This window comes from Malaya genurostris, chromosome 1 (assembly GCF_030247185.1).
Source record: "Malaya genurostris strain Urasoe2022 chromosome 1, Malgen_1.1, whole genome shotgun sequence".
Lineage (NCBI taxonomy): Eukaryota > Metazoa > Arthropoda > Insecta > Diptera > Culicidae > Malaya > Malaya genurostris.
This window is the reverse complement of record NC_080570.1, coordinates 98,325,432-98,347,441: the sequence shown is the minus strand read 5'-3', so window position 1 is coordinate 98,347,441 and position 22,010 is coordinate 98,325,432. Positions and strand designations below refer to the sequence as shown.

General features: G+C 37.0%; 1 protein-coding gene across 5 annotated transcripts in view; it reads right to left on the bottom strand.

Moving 5' to 3' along the window:
• Positions 1 to 22,010, bottom strand: part of LOC131425201 (irregular chiasm C-roughest protein-like) — a 402,826-nt gene that overhangs the window by 306,250 nt on the left and 74,566 nt on the right. For 4 of the 5 annotated variants that reach the window (XM_058586873.1, XM_058586872.1, XM_058586876.1 and 1 more), the window contains exon 2: positions 16,475 to 16,588. The exons of the other annotated variant lie outside the window; for it this stretch is intronic. The gene's annotated coding sequence lies outside the window, so the exon portion shown is untranslated. The remainder of the gene's footprint in view (positions 1 to 16,474; positions 16,589 to 22,010) is intronic. 5 annotated transcript variants of the gene reach the window in all.

Here is a 22,010-nt window from a genome sequence, read left to right as displayed (position 1 = left end):
TTCTGACTTGTGTTGCTGTGGATAAACCAACTTTCAGTCTTTGGTTTATTTCAAAATTTTCGTCCTATACAAAATTAATTAGAAGTACGGCTTATTATCTACGGTTGATCAAATCGCTACAAGACATTCATGCTAAAAGGGTGTTTCTTAGTACGAGCGAATTGAAACAGGCTGAACAGATCCTTGTTCGAAATATTCAAGGTGAAGCATTCTGGAAGGAAATTAACGCTGTGTCAGAAGGTAAACCTATCAGCTGTAGTTCCCCTTTACGCTGGTTCAACCCGGTAATCGACGATGAGGGAATATTGAGAATTGGTGGAAGGCTAAATCAGTCAAAGGAGGCATACCAAGTCAAACACCCAATTATTCTACCTTCTAAACATCCGTTCACTGATATGGTAATGCATCATACTCACAACCAATTACTACATGCGGGACCGCAACTTCTTTTAGCTTCAGTTCGATTACGCTTTTGGCCTCTAAGAGGAAGAAATAGTGCTAGAAGGGTTGTCCACAAATGTTTACGGTGTTTCAGAGCTAAACCAACAATTATTCAACAGTATATGGGAGAACTCCCTTCAGCAAGAGTTACGATATCGAGGCCGTTTGCGAAAACGGGTGTGGACTATTTTGGCCCGGTGTACATTCGCGAAGGGCGACGACGAGCTACCGTGAAGGGATATGTTGCAGTCTTTGTTTGCATGTGCATAAAGGCTGTTCATCTAGAACTCGTAACGGATTTATCAACCGAAAGATTTCTACAGGCGTTAAGGCGGTTTACTGCTAGGCGAGGTAGATGCTCCGATATTTACTCCGATAACGGAACTAATTTCGTTGGGGCGAGGAACCAAATCCGAGAACTGTTTGCCATTTTAAAGGATAAAAAACATCAGGAAGCAATCACGAAGGAATGTGTCAGCCAAGGAATACAGTGGCATTTTAACCCTCCAGGCGCTCCGCATTTTTGGGGCCTATGGGAGGCGGCAGTACGGTCAGCAAAATTTCATCTATTACGAGTTTTAGGCGGTAATGCAGTTTCATTCGAAGATTTCTCAACGCTCTTGGTTCAAGTTGAAGGGTGTCTCAATTCGAGACCATTGACTCTGGAAGATCCTATGGATTTGGAGCCACTAACTCCAGCTCATTTTTTAACTGGAAGCTCCCTGCAGTCACTACCTGAACCAGATTATAGCGCGATACAATTAAATAGACTAAATCGATGGCAGTTGGTTCAGCGGCAATTGCAGGATTTCTGGAAACGTTGGCGTACCGAATATCTTTCTCAGTTGCAAGGACGAATGAAAAATTGGAAACCGGCAATAGAAATGCAACCAGGCCGACTAGTCGTAATAGTAGATGCAAACTCACAACCTTTACGTTGGAAAATGGGCCGAATTCATCATGTACATCCTGGACCAGATGGGATTATTCGGGTCGCAACGGTCAAAACATCAACAGGCTATCTGACACGGCCAGTTGCCAAACTCTGTTTACTACCAACAGAAGACAAAAATCAACTCCGATAGCAACCATATCGGCCGATTCATACTAGTGGTATCCGTCCAGGAAGTCGAAGGAGGGCATCTTTCTTTCTCGTTTCAGAAGTCGCATGCTACTTCAGGGGGGTGAGGATGTCTACGATCACGCCGATCTATCAACTAAGCACGCAACCATTCTACGAAGAATCTTGTCAATTTGTCGGAGTACCGCGATCGGCTTTATCTCATAGCTTCGGATTGATGAGGGAGAAGATCAACAGCCATCTCTTATCAACCATATCATCTTTGGATTGAACGACAGTTACCAAGCAATCGTGATTAGAGACAGTCGAGTAAGGGCAATGCCCTGTGCATGAAGTTTAATTGTTAGATTAAGATCAAATATAGTTAAGTAATAAAATTCAAGTGGTGTTAATTTAGATAAGAATAAAATGTGTGTTTAATGTGAAATGTTAATTCGTGTTTGATTATCGAATACCGCATGGAAGCGCATTCTCCACGGATGCCATCGCAAGGAATCCATTATTACCATCACTGCATCACCGAGGAAGCGAAAGATCATTTGGCGGTCATCAAGGGCACGCTGCTGTGAGGATACATCTCAAACGAAACCTACAATTACAGAAAACACTCAAACAGGGAAGAAGTTTTTTAGAAATCAAATCTGGAGTAATTTCGTTACAATTTCGTGTTGTGAAATCTTGAAAATGCACCCAGGTGAGCACAGTAACAAAACACTTGTCGAGAATCGTCATAGCAAAATATAGCCATTTCTTCAATTACAGTTAGATTAACTCAAATAATGTAATCATTTCACACGAAAAAGTGCATTACTACTACTATGGTTTCGTATCGTATTGTTGTGCCTTACTGCCACTTGCGTACATTGATTTGGTGGATGGATTCTCCCTGCAGTATCGCCTCCAGAAGTCGATCAGACATCAACTGCAATCGCAATTGGCATTCGCGGATGCATTACTCAGTTTCCCTTCCTTCTTTCCATAGGCTGCCGATGGCGAAGTGTGATTTACTTTATCAAGCGTACCGAGAATTGATGTTTTAGTCCAGTATTCGGGCCGTTTCCTACCGATCTCGCGTCTATCTGTTGGGTTTAGTACGATATCAGCACCGCCATCAGGCAACTGTGTCTATGATGTTCGATTCGGGATGGATTACTATCGGTTCGGATGAAAATAGGGCATGCCATCAATATTTGACCATTTGGTAGCATCTGGTTTATTCGATTGTAAGACTATGTTGCTACTGCTGCAACCATTTGCGTCAATTCAAATTGTTACCTTAACTTCGATGAACAGTGAACAGATAGTGTAGAAGTAAATTTTCGAACGCTTTGTTCTCTGTTAAGCTGCAACTAAATTCTATCAGTCACGTTACTGCATCGAAAAATGTCACGTTGAGGTCCTGATAGCCATACCTATCCACTATCAGACTATCAGTTATTCAGTGAGTTCGGTATCATGTACCGTCGAAGTTGAGCACAAGATTATAAGCTACAAATGACTGTTCGTTATGCTCTGACAAGTTCTATCTATAGCTTAGTTGATTACTTCACACTGACATCGGTTGTGAAAGCTTCGCTGAGCATGCAATGTAACATAAAAAGTTCATTTCTTAATTCTCAATTTCGAACAACTTTAAATTTTCAGTATCAGTTTTACGGCTCTATCATTTTACTTAATAACTATGAAAGTCAACGTTTCACATATGGTCTTGTCAAATAACGATAGAGCTGTCATAATTTGTCACAATTGATAATTCCATTGGAGTGCCTTTCAGCTGGAACATTTGCTGTCGAAAGTATCTTTATTAGACTGATATTGCACATTTCGAACGAATATTGAAAGAGATAGACTAGAATTCATTTATCTTTTGAGCGATTCCAGAAATTAAAAACAGAAAAGTTTGACAAAAATTTAACGACTTGCTCCAATTGGGATAAAACTTTGTATACGTCTTCAGTGTGCAAACAATTTGGTTCAAAACTGGGTTTTCAAAAAGGATGGAAATATTTTTGAATCCAAAGGGTTAGGTCATTTCTGAAAAAATAGACGGATATAATAAAATGCGGTAGTGGCGGTTAAGAGATTCCTACAACTATATCTCTGGAAGGGGTCCACCATGATCCACCATGATATGAGCGAGATCTGTGACCACATTTTAGTTCGAATTCGCTCAAGACGGTACAGACATCACTGACAATGAACAGATCAGATTAATCAGATAGAAAGTGTTGTTCTTCGGCCTGAGCTCAAGTTGTTTTTGTTGAGTAGGTTCTGTAAACGGAGAATCTCACACACCATCTGGCAAAATGTATGTGCTGAACCTCCAAATGAGATGAAAGGTAATTTAAAATGTACTTTACAACGTTTAAAAAAAAAACAGTTCAGGGCGTCAAAAAACTTCAATTATATTATCAAGATGTCCAGCTCTCATATATCATGAACAAATTGCAAGCAACATACTTTTTTGCGAGTATGGCGCCCTCAAGCGATTTCGCATCGAATCTGGTACATACAAGCAGGGGAGAGAAATGTCAAAATCGTGCGGCAGCACTGTGCTCCTATATAATAGACGTGTCGAATGAGATGCCGTATGATGGCGTAGCTGAACTGAAGACTGATTTCTTTTCAAGTTGACAGGGTCTGCTCCAACACGATTTGTCTTTCTCGATAGAAAAGATAGAATTGATGGAAATCCGACTTTTGATCTAAGCTTCCTAGTGTTATATACCATTCGATTCAGTTCAACGAAATCGGAAAATATCTGTGTGTGTGTACCATTAAAGATATTTCTCTCCGGTCAAAGTATGAGGTCTATGATTCGCTTTAAGCTAGAGATACGACCATTTCTGTTAAAACGGGAGTCCAATCTCCATGATCACTAGTTCTATATAATCACCAATTTAAAACACAAGATCGTTAATGATGAAAAGAATTCATAAGCCATTCTATATAGCATTGGATTCGTAATTCGAATTACACGTCGTCACACAAAAAATAAATTGAACTTCACTGCTACTAAGCATAGAATCGCAATCATAAGAACTTAATTTATAACGTTTTCTATTGAAATGAGAAAAAGGTAATTGTGTAAGTGACTTAACAGACAAAATGTTTTTTTTTCTCTCAGCTTAATTTTCCCGAAGATGGATAAATGAATTTCAACATGTTTAGTCTCGTTTGAAAGCTACCAAAATATATGCATTCCATTGCTCACGAACTAGGTATAGCGATTGAGAACCTCATATTATTATAATCAATTAACATAAAATTTTAAGTTAATCGGTTAATCGGTTATGGAGATATCGTTCTCATTGCTAATGACCACAGAAGCAAAACCGCTTTGGGCTAGGGACCGAACAATCTACAATTTTCCACATTCGATGAAAATTTAAAACAAACACTACAAAGTATGTACTATTTGATGATTTTTTATTTATCGCAATAAACTAATAAAATAAAAAATAGATATTGGGTTCTTTTCTCACGCAGAAAATTATTTAACCTTTTAATAAAGACGAGGAGAAAGGAGAAAGTGACATTTCAGTTGGATCTCAATCTCAATCTCTAAACATAAGCAGTTTCAGATGAAAAACACCAGAGTAATGATACAGCCTGAGTGAACGCGATTCCCGGTTCCACGCGTCTTGAAACTTGCAAGATTCTGTGAAGTTTGCGCTCGTTCTGGCAGGTTTGCTCATATTTAACTAGCTCGCACGCGCGTCTAGACGCTTGCACTCTGGCGGGATCCTAAGGTTGATGTCAGAGTGAGAGCGGAACGTGGAGCGAAGCGAAGCGGTTCAATGCGATGTAGTGTTTCCGCATCGCGCTCACACTGACTGACATTAGTTGATGATTCAATGTAACTAGCATCCACGCGCTCCTTGATGCTTTGCGTGACGCGTCAACTTAAGTTAGTTGTCAGAGTGAGCGCGGAACGTGGAACGAATAGATGCACTGTTAGCGCATTTCATTTACTCATTCCCTGCTTTGATGAAATGGAGCAAGCTCGCACGTGCGTATTGACGTTTTGCGTGACGCTTGCACTCTGACAGCAACGCAACAAGTTTGCACGCGCATGTTGACGCTTCGCAAACCACGTTCATTCAAGCAATATCTTGAAAGTTGTGCGTTTTTGAATGAAATATAAGTTTAGATAAGTTTCGGAATTGGAAGAATTGACAGATGGTTTTTTAATGACTAAGATCTTTAATGAGAAATACTCAATCGAAAACTGATCAAACTACGAACCCCTACGTTACACGTTCGTATCGATCAAACAATGAGCACTTTGGAAAACGTTGTAGAATAATTGCGCTAACGATCGAAATTCGCCTGATAGAAGACAATTGCAAATTTTGTTGAACAGAGTTTATGTTATTGATTTGCTGTCTAATGTGAACAAGGATTGATCAAATATTGTATTCGAACAATTGCATAGTAATAATGGAATATTGTGACAACCGATTGAAAATATCGTCATTCTGGGGTTTTGGTACCTCGAAGGTAATCAATTGGTATTAAGTGCTCAATACTTATTTCATAGCTTAAAAATTTCATATCCCACTCATCGGTGTATTAGCAGATTATGTTGAATTGCATCAGTGGCATCGTCAATTCAACATAATCTGCTAATGCACTTATTAGTTGATGACGAAACGTAATAAATAAGAAAAAATCGGTCATTCAAAAGTTCCTCATTCCACATCAATATCGATATCTGATCTCACATTAATAACGGCTCAAGGCTCAGTTCGGGTTTACATCTCAGCCAAGTCAGTCGACAAACAAAACCGCTTACGTTGGGGACAGAAGAAACCAAGTACAGTATTGTGTAGTGAACAATAGACCTCGAAAATGAGTGTACCAAACGAACAGAAGCTACCGTCGGTACGAGAGAATACAATTATTGTTGATTTCAGACAGTGCAAAATTCGACCTTCGATACGAGAACTTGAAGGTTTGCTTAAGGAGCAAATGCATCTTGACATTAAACGTGTGCATTTACTCCAATGCAATAAGACCAATAATGTTGTTTATATCCAGTTCTATAAAGAGTTGGATGCAATTCAATTCGCTAAAGACAATAATAATGTGCACTATGTGGAGCATGAAAATATCAAGTACAACATTCCAGTATATATGGAAGATAATGCTATAGAAGTGCGTGTGCATGATCTCCCCTCAAGCGTCAACGGTTCTTATATTCGCAAAACTATGTCCCAATACGGAGAGATTCTCTCTATCGAAGATGAAAAGTGGAGGAATTTTTTCCCCGGTATTCTAAATGGCGTACGTTTGTTACGCATGCGCTTGAGGAGGCCTATACCTTCTTATGTGACATTCGGTCAGGATACAAGAATACCGTGCAAATCACTTGTTACCTATGACAATCAGATGGCCACATGTCAATATTGCCAAAAAGCTGTTCACTACGGTAAGCCATGTGATAAACCGGACAAGAAGACAACTATACCAAAGGACAACGGTGCTTCCTTCACATCAACCCCAAGCAACCCCAGTACACCTGTGACAGTCACCAACAACAGTGAAGCATCCTCTTCAATGAAACCATCCAACGTATCCCCTATAGAACAAAGTACACCAGCTGCAGTTAACAGCTTACCATCCAACCAACCAGCAACTGCAAACAATGTACAACAAAGCGCATCTACAGCAACCAGCAACGAAATCAACAACAATACCACCGATGCGGCAATGGATGACGAGACGAACCACGAACGAAGTGCCCCTCAATCCTCGCAGGAGGAAAATGGAAGCTCCTCTCCCCCTAGAAAAAGGGTGACAACGAGATCCAATACAAAAAAAATCTTTTATTTAAAAACTCAGCTAAATCGGCCACGTAAAGCTTGTACGCAAATAGGCCTGAATAAAATATCTTTTAAATAAAAAAAAACGGCTCAAGGCTCGTAAACATCGTCATTTGCTGTCAGTTTCAAAATAAAAAACGAAAAATTGTGTAATAGAGTAACGGCTCTCTATTTCATCTCATTCGAAAACACGTTATCTAAAAAACCTTATTTAGCCACTAAAATCACTATGATTATTGAGTATTTCTGCCTAATTCACCTTACTCCATATTGAGAATCCATTCGATTATTCATCTTATCGTTTTTCCTATATTCATTTTATTTATTATCAATTGCGGAAGCAATCAAAACAAAATTTTGCAATATTACACTCTCAGATTCAAAATATCAATTTTTTTCCTAAAAGTTAATAATGCCAACTGTGAGACAACACACGATATTTTTAGTACCAGTTTGGAATCAATACGACTTTAAAAATTATTAGGTCGGTTTCGTATCCTTTTGTTTTACATTTAAAATTTTACTGCAAGGTTAATCTGGATTGTTTCTTTTAAAAATATGAAAACATCAGAGGCACAATAGATGAAACACACACACTTAACAGCGTTATGTTAACATATATCGGAATGAAATCAGTGCTACTTGATTTGCCTTAATGGTTATTTCATTAGTATTTAACACGCACTTTCTAGTAATAATTAAAGCCGGAACAGTTTTGTTGAAATATAAATATCATTAATATAATTAAACTAACGTCACGGATACTGAAAAATACTTCTTTTTATAAAAAAAAGTTATTCAGGCCTATTTGCTTACAAGCTTCACGTGGCCGGTTGAGCCGATTTTTTAATAGAAATGTTTAATAGAAAATGTTTAATAGAATGTTTAATAGAAATGTTATTTTTAATACTGGATCTCGTAGTTACCCCTTTTCTCGGAGGAATTTCCATACCCATCCAACGATGATTGAGTAGCACTTTGTTCGTGGCTCGTCTTTTCGTTTATAGTCGCATCGTCGGTATTGGTGTTGTCAAACGTATTATTCTGGATGGTTTTCATTTGTTTCTCGCTGTTGTTCGAAGTCTCATGCTCGTTACTAGTTGCTGTAGATGCGCCTTGTACATTGATTGCAGCGTTTTTAAAGCAGAAGTACTGGGTTCACTAGCACCCGTTGCTGAATAGTTGCCCTTGTCTTTGGTTGAAGGTGTCCTTTTCGCTGTCCAGTGCAAGGTTTACAGTAGTGTTCAGGTTGTTCACAAAACTGACATGCAATCAGCTGATTTTCATAAGTAATCAGCGTTTTACACGGATGTGTTCCACCTTGACCACAAACGATGTAAGATGGAATTGCCTTACGTAGTTTTATACGTACCACTCGCACGTCATTTCGGATACCGGGAAAAAAATCCGCCATACTTCCGAACTCGAACGAACTTATCACTGGCCTGCAGGGGAAGGTCATGCACGCGTACGTCTATGGCATTGTCCACCATGCACACAGGGATTTTGTATTTAATATTGTCACATTCAACGCTGTGCACCTTGTTGTTAACTGAAGCGAATGCAATTGCATCTCTTTCACGTTTAAACATAATGTACACACAGTCAGAGACAAGTTGAATTGAATCTCAGGTACATTATTAGCGTCTAGATGCATTTGTTCTTTAAGTAAGATTTCAATTTCGTTTGCTGCTGGTCTAACTTTGCAGCGCTTGAAATCAATATAATTGGCCAAATGTCAGGTTTAGTTAATTATCGCGTTTTCGATTAATTATTCAAAAATTAGACCGATTTTCGAAAAACCAAAAACACTTAAGTTTTCGAAATCAAATTTATCATAACTAAGTATTCTTAGAATTTTGAAATTTTGCTTTGCCGAGCCGTAATTGTGAACGACTGGCAAAGATATCGACAATACTTGAATATTATCTCGTCTTCAATCATTCTTTTGAGGGAGAATCCATGCTTGCTACTAAACTCAGGCATATACATGATTAGCAAGTTAGTCAATACATATACATATAGCCTCATGTTAGTCATTCATAATTACTCATGATTTATAGCTCTAGTGTAAGAGTAATCACTAACAATAACGATTGAATTAGCATATATTCAAAGTGTGAAGGATTCAAAAATCCATTACGTCCAGTCTTTTTTACAAGCCAATATAACGAGAGGTGAACCCACTGCGCTCAGTCATTGAAAAGAGTTCTTGTTTCTATGTGTCCGTTTTTCTTGGTATGCTTTGTGCGACGGTTCGTTCAACTGAAGGGGATAAAATTTTGCGCGCATTTTATGACGCTACATTTCACCTTAAAACCATTTTTCGAAGCGAAAGTGTGACAAGAACCATAATAAAAATATTTTAAAACATATCACAGTTTGGCTCAGGAACGTTTAAAGATATGTTTCATGTTCAAAGTTATGAAATGAAGGGATGAGATGGAATTACCAGCTGTTTTCTTTTAAGCTTGCTTCGTTTCCACATTGAATGAGCTGTGATTTATACGGTAAGTAAGTGTGTGTGGCAGAAGTGATTAGATACAAATAAACTTTGAAAGATAGTTCAATACTTGTACATTTTCAGCAGGAGGTTTTTTCCATTTAAAAGTTTTCCATAACTGGGAAACCACTTTATTCTGTTTATGATCACTTCGCAATTGTTTGGTTGCATCATAAAATAAAATTTTTAATTGATCTCTGGGCAAGAGTAAATTTTGTTCAGAACAAAAAATGTCCTAAAGTAAAATGCTGCATGGAAAAAAGTTATCTTCTAAGTTGAAATCTACTGCAGCGTTCAAATGGGTCTCCAGTTGATCGTAATGCGATGTTAATGGATGAGTTGTTCGAAGTAAAAACCACGTTGTTTATTTGGCAGCTAAAGCAAAAGGAACAGCGCGTAGGGTAAAAACAGAGTCGAGGGTATTCCCAAAGCAGAAGGACCAACCGTACATATGTAAAGGGTGATTTTTTAAGAGCTTGAGAACTTTTTTAAACAATAAAACGCATAAAATTTGCAAAATCTCATCGGTTCTTTATTTTAAACGTTAGATTGGTACATGACATTTACTTTTTGAAGATAATTTCATCTGCCACAACGTCGAATTTTCAGTGAATGGGCCCTAGAAAAGTTGGCAGAAAATCCGCTTTTTTATCGACAAATTTTGTTCAGCGATGAGGCTCATTTCTGGTTGAATGGCTACGTAAATAAGCAAAATTGCCGCATTTGGAGTGAAGAGCAACCAGAAGCCGTTCAAGAACTGCCCATGCATCCCGAAAAATGCACTGTTTGGTGTGGTTTGTACGCTGGTGGAATCATTGGACCGTATTTTTTCAAAGATGCTGTTGGACGCAACGTTACAGTGAATGGCGATCGCTATCGTTCGATGCTAACAAACTTTTTGTTGCCAAAAATGGAAGAACTGAACTTGGTTGACATGTGGTTTCAACAAGATGGCGCTACATGCCACACAGCTCGCGATTCTATGGCCATTTTGAGGGAAAACTTCGGAGAACAATTCATCTCAAGAAATGGACCGGTAAGTTGGCCACCAAGATCATGCGATTTGACGCCTTTAGACTATTTTTTGTGGGGCTACGTCAAGTCTAAAGTCTACAGAAATAAGCCAGTAACTATTCCAACTTTGGAAGACAACATTTCCGAAGAAATTCGGGCTATTCCGGCCGAAATGCTCGAAAAAGTTGCCCAAAATTGGACTTTCCGAATGGACCACCTAAGACGCAGCCGCGGTCAACATTTAAATGAAATTATCTTCAAAAAGTAAATGTCATGTACCAATCTAACGTTTAAAATAAAGAACCGATGAGATTTTGCAAATTTTATGCGTTTTATTGTTTAAAAAAGTTCTCAAGCTCTTAAAAAATCACCCTTTAATACATGTATAACCTTTTGTCATTATAATGAAAATGGCCCATCATATTTCATGGTGGTCAACTCACAAATGCTTTCAGCGACTCTAGGAGTAATTTGCCAGTATAGTAATCTCTCATTCACATTTCTATTGGTAATATTATTTTAATCGCAGTTAATAAACAAAACGCACAATTGACAATTTTCTTTCAAGAATAATCAAGCTCCAATACTTACAGCTAAGCGAACTTAAAATCATTCGGTCATTCATTTGTAGCTGGGTATGGAGAAGGTAGAGTAAAATCTTAATTTCGAATAAAAGAACTAACCCAATGGAATGTGTAATGATTCACGATGTGCTACTACCATGTCTTGCTGCAGGATTACTGCTCATGGTACTGAGTCGATCTTACATTACAAGATAACCAGGTGCTACTGATTGATAATAATCAACATGTCATTTTGCAGAGAATGAAAAAATGGTAACGGGTAAACAATCAGTTTCTATTACACGTGTCTCGTGAAAGTTTTACAATTGTTTGTTACGGGCAGCCTGATCTATGCTGCGTTCCGCAGTGGCAGTCGGCAAAAATGTTTTGTACAAAAACCAGATAAAAACTTTTGTTAATTGGAAGAACCGATTAGGTATTTGTCCGGTTTTTTTTTCAATCAAAGTTTTTTTGTTCGGTTCTTTCAAAAAGGAAGTTTACAAACGGTTTTTGCATTGCAAAATCCATGTGTCCGGTTTTTGCTCTCAATGTTTTTATCCTATTTTGCATTCAAACATACTTTAACCGGATTTTCAAATAAAATTGCACTTATCTGGTTTTTGTTTTCAACAGCACATGCTTTTTTAAAAGAAACCTATGTCGCTCCAATTTTATTTGAATTCATCACGAGTTGAAATATGAAAGAAATTTATTTTATTGCATATTCAAATTTACTCCTTTTTTATGGTTGAGTATGAAATTCTTTTGTGGAATTACTACTAAATCATTTTACATTTGCCCAATCAAACTTAGTTTTGGACAAATAATCCGTCACTTAAAGCGGCGAAACAAAACACGTAAAAAAATTTCTTAACTTGCCTCGAAACTATTCTAATCGGTAGCCTATGTCAATAGACAACCAAACAACCCGATTCCGGCTATGCTGGTTCTCGGTTTCTGATTCCGAAAGCACCAGTAATAAAAAGTAAAATAATTTCTAAACTTGTCTCAAAACTATTCCAATCGGTATCCCGAGTAAAGTCTAACATCAAAATGTGAACAAATTAAAATCTGATTCTGATAGCAACATCAGATTGCAATCCTAATATGATATCGACTCATGAAATTTTCAAATAATATCACATTATGTTATCATTTTGCTGTTTAAAGGCAAAAGTTCATTGAAACTCAAAAAATGAAAACATTAAAATCAATAACTTAGTGAATCCATTGAAATTGAGCATATTTCAAATGGCAACACAAATATACAAAGTTAAGTTTCAATGGAGGAATTATTCCTTCAATCCTGTGTTGCTTTTCACAAAAATGCTTTGACATCCAGCCGAGATCCTGCAGTTGACCGCAATCATAACCGCAAAGGAACGATTTTTTTCAACATTTTTTCAACTTTTACGCGAATAATGCTCTTTCTTTTTAACCACGAGAATATTGGTGTCAAACCACACGTCTGGGAGTCATTAGATAAATTGGCGATCATCGGTACCATGTTTGTCTGAAGTAGGTCAATCTGAATAGTGGCTTTGGCATTCCCATCTCGCTGATCGTCTGCCGTAGAAGGAGCTTATTTCAGAATTTGATATGAGAAGTATATTTGACGGCATCGATTTCCTTCTAGATACGTTAGGTATCCGATCCTGTAACAATTTTTGCGTTCAGTTTTAAAAAAATGTTTCGATATTTGTAATCATACGACGTCGCGAAGTTCATTCCAAAATTTTTAGACCATTATTTTCAGTGCATCCAGAAATCGGGGACCTGGATGGCGAAAATAATCTACTCGCCAAACCCGTTTTGAAAATACCCATAACTTTATATCCAACAGTATGGAAAAATTCATTGTTTACGAAATTTGAACATCGAACATTGAATGTCTCAGATTTCTGAACCTAGTGCTAATTCCTAATAATACTTTAGTGGCTTAGAGGAGCCACCAAGAAAATGAATGTTTAATTTGTATATTCCTAAGTAGTCCACAAACTGTGTCGAAGACACTCTTCAAAACAATTCTCATTCTTAGTTATAAATGCTTAGAACTTCATATACTCACTAACACTAGATACTATGAGAAGTATTTTATCAATCATCTAATAGATCTTGGAACATTAATACACTTTGACAAAGAAACCGTTTAACTAAATCTTCATAATTTTGAGTCACAGGACTAATTATGCATCAAATGATCGTAAATTATAAGTCTACACAAGAACTAAAAATTTTCTGAAGAGATTCTAATTCTATTTGTGGTCAGAAGCGAGATAATAGTTCATTGTCCCAATTAGTAGAAAAAAAAAACAAATGATCTGGGATACCTTATTACCGGATTCCTAATTCACGTTCCCAATGTTGTAGAAGATTTCACTGTAAATTCGTATTTCAAAGTGATTACATGTGCGAGTTTTTTTTTTATTTTTTTTTACATGTGCGAGTTGTCTGAGATCAAGTAGATAACTCAATTTAATGTTATAATGTTTGAATGCTACAGTTTTGGATATGAGAAAGACAAAGAGACCATTCTTTTAACATTACTCAAATAGCCACACTGCTGTTCTCGATGGATGCGGAATGGAAGCGACGCAACGAGTGTGCATTGACAGAAACTACCTGCATACAACTTTGTGAAACAACACAGCTTGTCATATAACCGAACATTTTCCATCTCCTCATAGCTAGCTCTTACAGTTCACAGCAATCGCAAAAAGCTCCTATTTTTAATCACCTAAGTTCGAAACCGGATACTCTCCGCTGTACTTGTGGAGATTGCATAAAAAAATTTTTTCCTTGCTTGCGACTAATATGGAGATTGCATAAAATCTCTTTTCTTGCTTGCGAGTAATATCGCCTAAATGTATATTATCCCAAACATGTTTATTCTGTTCTATTTTTAGCTTTTGCTCATGACGTGTCATTTCGAGAAAATCTAAATCATATAATGTTTTCAATGTGCTTTAACTGAGAGCAAAACTAGTTATCAGTTTGATGTCACACAGCATTTTTTCTGCTTTCGATTTTGATCTTTTAACCGTTAAAACGACCAAAACGATAGACAATTAAGTAATCGATATATACGAACCGCACAACATTAAATGGAGTTTTCTTTTTGATATCAAACTCTACTCGGGTAGTCATTGTCAGTGGACGACCAAACATTAATTTGGCGCTTTTGTTTCTTCTTGGGTTTTTGATGAATGACTGAAGATTGTGGTCATAGACTCAAAAATGGATCTTAGACACTTTTGTCGAACCAACTTCGATTATACCAATTCCCAGATTCCGGTTTCGGAAGTACCTCTTTTCGTTTCTCAGAGATGGCCTAACCGACCTGAGTACGGTTTCACTCTGTAGATTGTACTAGTTTACGGACAAACCTTTTTGCCTTTCTCTATAGAAAGGTATTAGAATTGCTGGAAAAACCGACTTTTGAACGGAGACTCGGAGACCCATAGTGTTATATACCATTCGACTGAGTTCGACGAGATCGGAAAATGTGTGTGTGTGTGTGTGTGTGTGTGTGTGTGTGTGTGTGTGTGTGTGTGTGTGTGTGTGTGTGTGTGTGTGTGTGTGTGTGTGTGTGTGTGTGTGTGTGTGTGTGTGTGTGTGTGTGTGTGTGTGTGTGTGTGTGTGTGTGTGTGTGTGTGTGTGTGTGTGTGTATGTGTGTGTGTGTGTGTGTGTGTGTGTGTGTGTGTGTGTGTGTGTGTGTGTGTGTGTGTGTGTGTGTGTGTGTGTGTGTGTGTGTGTGTGTGTGTGTGTGTGTGTGTGTGTGTGTGCGTGTGTGTGTGTGTGCGTGCACTTTTCGAAGATATTTGAACGCGCTCAATTTTCTCAGAGATGGCTGAACCGATTTTAACAAACTTGGGCTCGTTTGAAAGCTACTGACATGCGTAAGGGGTGCTGCCCGGTGGTAAAGGTTTGACAATTTTCGATCTTGAAAAACCACCATTTTTTTTTATGCCGAAACTCTTAAAACTGTATGAAACATCGAAATTTAGTGTCATCTCAAAAAAAAATATTTTATTCCCCCAATGTTAAACTTATAGTGATAAAATGCTTAAATATTTGGTCGACTCAAAATTTTACATCGATAAGCTGCCTAATGATTTAGTATTCAGTTTATTCATATTTTGCAGGAACTTATTCTGATTTATCTTATATTGAAGTTATTACGTCTGGATTAAAATCATGTATCTAAAAAGATTTTGTTTTTGTTTCTTACATTTTTGCTTGCGTTAGTTCCTCCCTTATAAATGCGAATGCGTAGTTTGCAAGCAGTCGACAAGAGGACTTACACTAATCAGTTGACAGGGAAATGTAATTGAAAAATGCGTCTTAAATTTTTCATATTTTTCTAAATTTGTTTTTTAGGAATTGCAGCTAAAACAATTCAAACTTGAAGTTTTGCAAAGTTCTCAAAGTAAAATTATTATTTCATCAATAAAGTATCTCTCTAAAAATCAAAGTCTATTAGATTGCTCATAGTTACCGTTCTCCTGGAATTGTTAAATTGTGAAGCTTGAAAAAGTTTTAAGTTATTGGATAATTTCTTCAGAATAACTGTTCTTATATTGCAAATGTTTGTAAATTGTTTTTGCTGTAACATTTTCAATTCTCAAAAAAAAACACTAATCACATTGACATCAAGTGTTGGTTTTAATAAGAAATTTACAATGAATATGTAAAAAATATTTAGAGATGCGTTTTGTTTTTAAATCATTTTTTTAATCAATTTTCTAAATCATCAGCGTCAAGCTAACAGTTTGCCAAACTTAAGACGTATGCGAAGTTTCATCCAAATTGAGATATGTAAAATCTGATGACCTGTTGCCTAATTCTGAAGTGTTATACTCGGAAATATTCAGTCACATCACGAAATTTTATTGCTTCCAACATTATTCCGCAATGATAAATGTAAGGTTCTTTAAACTATTTTTTTATTGAATGGGAAGTAAGTATTCCTACCATTATACGATTTTAAACAACATTTGAACCAACTCAGGTCATTACAGGTCATCTTGATGAACTACTCACCTACTTTTAAAGCATCCGATAAAATATTTATTGAGTATGTAATTTAATGCAATCAAAAAAACTTGTCAGTTTCTCTACCGCGATTCCTTTTCTTCTAATTATGTGATGACAGTCCTATAATAGAGAGGTAGAAGAGTACTTATTATTTTGTTTTATCGATGATGGGAAATTTGAATAATCATTTCACAGTAAACATTTAACTTCCTGTAAAAATCATTTGTTTCAAAATAGTTTATAATTAATATCCAACAAAAATTAATAACGCATAGTTCGTGATTTAAAAAAAATTGTGTGTGGGTGATCGTCATCTTTGCGAAATCGATGTGAGATTAGTTTTGAATTTTGTTGTATTGCAGAATTACCGGAATCGGCTGTCGGATACCAATTGAACTCTGTTAGGTCAGTCGTCGTTCAGTTGTATAGATTTTGTACCTTTTTTTTTGTTTCAATAATAGAGGCTTTAACATTAATGTCATTCGCCTCTCCGGGCCAGAAAAACTTTCTGACCCTATGTGCGGGGTTGGGAATCGAACCCAGGCAGGCTGCGTGAAAGGCATCGACTTACCCATCACGCTATACCCGTCCCCCGAGTACCTTTTTTAGGCCTTGAATTTTTTTTTCTTTGCTCTGTCATTAGATGACTGGCTAAGGCCACAATGGGCCCATCTCGCCATTAGGCCTTGAATTATAAAGGCGTTATATTGAAAACCGCACTCACCCCGAACCATTCACTAGAACATTCTTTTGTTTCACACGCACACACAATCATACATTCTCATTAGAGTATGTGTGTGTATTCATTCGTGCCCATGCATGAAAAACCTATTAAAGTAATATATTTTTGGAAATTTGCTCTCAGTTGTAATACCTCGAACTATTATGCTACCAATCTATGTTCTGATTTAAAGTAGAGAAGTTATCATGATTTCATGTATATCTGTTTTAATCTAGCTAGTGGAACAATGTTTCAGTTCTCATTAAACATTGAAAATTGAACAGGAATCAATGAAATCACGAGGTTCACTTGAATCTTAGCTCGTAAACACCGGTATCGCCATCTCTGAAAGAATGATATTAGTTCCATGTCGGGGTTTAACCTCTGTTTCTGGTTCTTCTCAAGCCGGAAACCGGAATCCGTGTAGCCGAAATTTTACTCTTGATACTAAAATTTGTCACACATATAATCGAAATTAGTCACACATATTTGTAAGTGAACATTAAGAGATTTTTATGGGACTAGGTAACCTTTCATTTCAACTTAATTTTGTTAAAATTGGTTCAGCCATCTCTAATTAATTGAGTGACAAATTTTTCATATTTTTACCCTTATCGTCCTGTAACTGCGAGACCCGATGTCAGACCGGAAAAAATTTGGAATTTCTAAGACCTCATTTGAACCTATAGTCATGACAATTAATTTAGTGAACTTCGGGAAAAATGAGTAATATTTTTAATCACATCACATCGTTTATATCAACAGATTAATAATATCCAAATGGTACATAAAAGATTTACAACATAATAATTTAACCTCAAATATTACTATACTCATATGGAAATTGTAATTACTGAATAGATAAGGAATCATATAATAATCGTTCAATCGTATTTCGAGAGAAATGGAAATAAAAGTACTGAAATAAGCTGTTAAATATACAGCACATACTGGATAAAGGTTAATTATACCCGTAGTTGGTTCTAGCATGAAGAATTCGAAAAACCTGTTTTAATCCACCTAGTGGTGTAATGATGCCTTTCTCATATCAATCATACTATCGTATATAATACTGTAGTATTCTTCACAACAAATTTCTTCGATTCTTAAAAGAATAACCGAAATCGGTTTGTTTGACCGTCTACTGATAAAAACTATCAATTGGAAAAGATTTGAGGTCGATTTAGAAAATTGTTTAAGATTTTTCCCCATTTTCAGAGATGGTATACAATTTTAACCCACTTTACTCTATATTTCCGGATCCGGAAGTCGGATCCGCATGAAATTCAGGAATTACGCATGTTACCACAGGACCTTTCATTTGAACCTAAGTTTGTAAAAATCGGTCTCGCCATCTATGAGAAATGTTAGAAAACATATTTTCTTTTTTTTGCCCATTTTACCCCATAACTCCCGAACCGGAAGTCGGAACCAAATAATATTCAGGAATTTTTTATGGAACCTCAAGACCTTTCATTTGAATCTGCGTTTGTGAAAATCGGTTCAGCCATCTCTGAGAAAAAAATAAAGCACTAATTTTTACAATTTTTTGCACATTTTACCCCATAATTCCGGATCCGGAAGTCGGATTCGCATGAAATTCAGGAATTACGCATGGGACCACAGGGCCTTTCATTTGAATTTGAGTTTGTGAAAATCGGTCGCGCCATCTATGAGGAAAATTAGAACACATATTTTCTTTTTTTTGCACATTTTACCCCATAAATGCCGAACCGGAAGTCGGATCCAAATAATATTCAGGAATTTTGTATGAGACCACAAGACCTTTCATTTGAACCTAAGTTTGTGAAAATCGGTTCAGCCATCTCTGAGAAAAGTTAGTGCACTTATTTTCACAATTTTTTGCACATTTTACCCCATAATTCCGAAACCGGAAGTCGGATCCAAATAATATTCAGGAATTTTGTATGGGACCACAGGACCTTTCATTTGAATCTAAGTTTGTGAAAATCGGTTCAGCCATCTCCGAGAAAAGTTAGTGCAAAAAAACGTTACATACACACATACGCACATACACACACACACACACACACACACACACACACACACACACACACACACACACATACACACACACAGACATTTTGCGTACTCGACGAACTGAGTCGAATGGTATATGACACTCGGCCCTCCGGGCCTCGGTTCAAAAGTCGGTTTTCACAGTGATTGCATAAACTTTCTATATGAGAAAGGCAAAAAGGGTGAAAACGAAGACTAACTACCAACGTTATTTTGAGGAACACTCCAACCAACGAATTGTTATAAAATCGGATAAAATAGTTTTGCTTCGGCTCTAAGAAGTAATGTCACCAAAAAAATTTGCAAATATGGTATGCTGTTATTTAAACGATGAGTTTTTCCAACTGAAAATAAAAAAGGCATTTTCAATACATTTACTCATAGAGATATCAACAGTGATATCATTAGAGACCCGTGTGTTGCTACTCCGTTATTGTTCAGAACCAATTAAGCTTGCAAAATGTTTTTTTGAAACAACTTTCTTGGGAATTACACGGAGTCTCACATTGTGTAAATCTGCTTAGGGGAAAGATTGTTAGTTCGATGCATGTTGCTACTAGAAACCGAGGAATCCTCTGCATTTTAACAAAGGGTTGTTTGTTAGTCCAAAAAAAATTATCATGTGTTCATTCCTCTGGGTGGCCGGTTACCGAGAATATGTTGCAATTTTATCGCGTTTTGTATTGATATGTGTTTCCTACTAAAATACGAAATTTCTTCCGAAACTCCGGACAGTCGGCTGTCGGAAGGTCCGCTATCAAGTCATTCATTTAGTTCATTGTGCTCTGTTTTTTTTTTCAAGAGACAGCCGGAATATTGATCATCATCAATCGAAAAACAACTCCTTACACGATACGAAGTAATGTCGATATCTACTTCGTAACCAAAATAATATAATACCAAATGCATCCTCCTTGTAATCTAAACTATATCTACATACGTTTTAATAAACATGGTCACACGAAATATCTGCTCGGTTATAAACTTCACGCACGCACCTTAAGCTTAGCCGTAAACCCGAAGAAAAATAGATCCATCGATTTATTTATTTATTGGGGGAGCAGGGAAAAGCCCATTGGAGATGAAATATAGTAATCTCTCTCTCCAGCAGGCATAAAACCTCCTCATCTTTTGCATCAACAGATTACAATGATCCAACAGATACATTTACGTTTAAAACTAACAACTAAAACTAACAACAAAAGCTAAACCACTAACCCTATAACTAGTAGATGACACAATATTACAGCATTACAGAGCAGCTTCCTTGAAAGACGAGATAGAAGAGAAAAGTGGATATAACGATGGAAGAAGAAGGTTAGTTGAGGGAGCAGTGAGGAGCGTGGACGAACGACGGGGTTAGAACCGGCGTGCAGATCTAATTAGTGATCAAAAAGATGGTGGAAGACGAAGAAAATGAGAGGGAGGACGAACAGGTTAGTTTCGGCGAATCTGATTAGTTTCCAATGAATATGGTGAACATTTGTTTACTGGATAGTTAAGAAATCATTGAATAAGCGTTTTATCGCTTTTCGCGAGAGATGAAAATCAAAGACTTGCGAGCAACTGTTAAATAAACGACACATACTAAGAAACGGTTCATTATATCCGTAATTAGTTCCAGCACGAGGGATTCGTAAAAATGGATGTGAACGAAGATTGCTACGATGGATGTCAAAATTGACCAATCGTAGGAGATCAGGGCAATCAATAAGTGATTGTATTAAATCAGCGGTGAAAACAGCCTTGTATACGTTTCTACGAATACACAGCGGATCCAGTTTGATAAGTCGGCAACGATCTTTATAACTTGGAAGGTTTAATGGGTTTCTCCATGGTAGATTTCGGAGATCAAACCTAATGAATTTGCGTTTAACAGCTTCAATACGATCAATATCAGTTTGATAATGAGGTGACCAAACGACAGCCGCGTTTTCAAGCGAGGATCGGACTAGTGCACAATGAAGAGTTTTCAAGCAGTGAATGTTAACAAATTTTTTGGTATTCCGCAATATGAAGCCTAAGAGTTTCGATGCCTTCGAAATCACGTAGTCAATGTGATTCTTAAAATCAAATTTGTCATCAAGAATAACTCCTAAGTCTTTCACGAACGATTCACGCTTAAGAACATTTTGCGAAAGATTGTAGTCGTATCTTATTACTGAGTGCATGCGGGAAAATGGTATGACGGAGCATTCAGAGGTTCACCATTCCACGAATTTATTTTGAGCTTGCAAAAAGTGTGCATCTTTTTGTTCTTTGATCAGATGGTAGAGTTTGAAGTCATCCGCAAATGATAGTTTGAAACATTTCAGTAAGAAGTTCAGATCTTTGAGGTAGAGTAAAAATATATACGGTCCTAAATGACTTCCTCGAGGTACTCCAGAACTCACTGCAAACGGTGATGTTGTACAGTTTCCTATTTTTACCGACATCTCACGACCAGTAATATATGAATGCATCCAATCCAGTAAAGATCCACCAAAGTCAAGTCTGTCAAGTTTAGTAATTGTTATTTGGTTTGGTTTATTTTATCAAATGCCGCTGAGAAATCAGTGTAGATAGCGTCTACCTGTAGACGAGATTGCATGGATTAGATGATAAAAGATGTGTAAGATACTTAGGTTAGTGAATGTTGACCGTTTAGGCATAAATCCTGTCCTGTTGATTTCCAGATACATAGTCGTTGCACTTATGAGTTATGAAGTCGAGAACAATTATTTCAAATAACTTGGAAAGAGCACATAGGGAAGCTATTCCACGGTAATTTGTACTATCTGA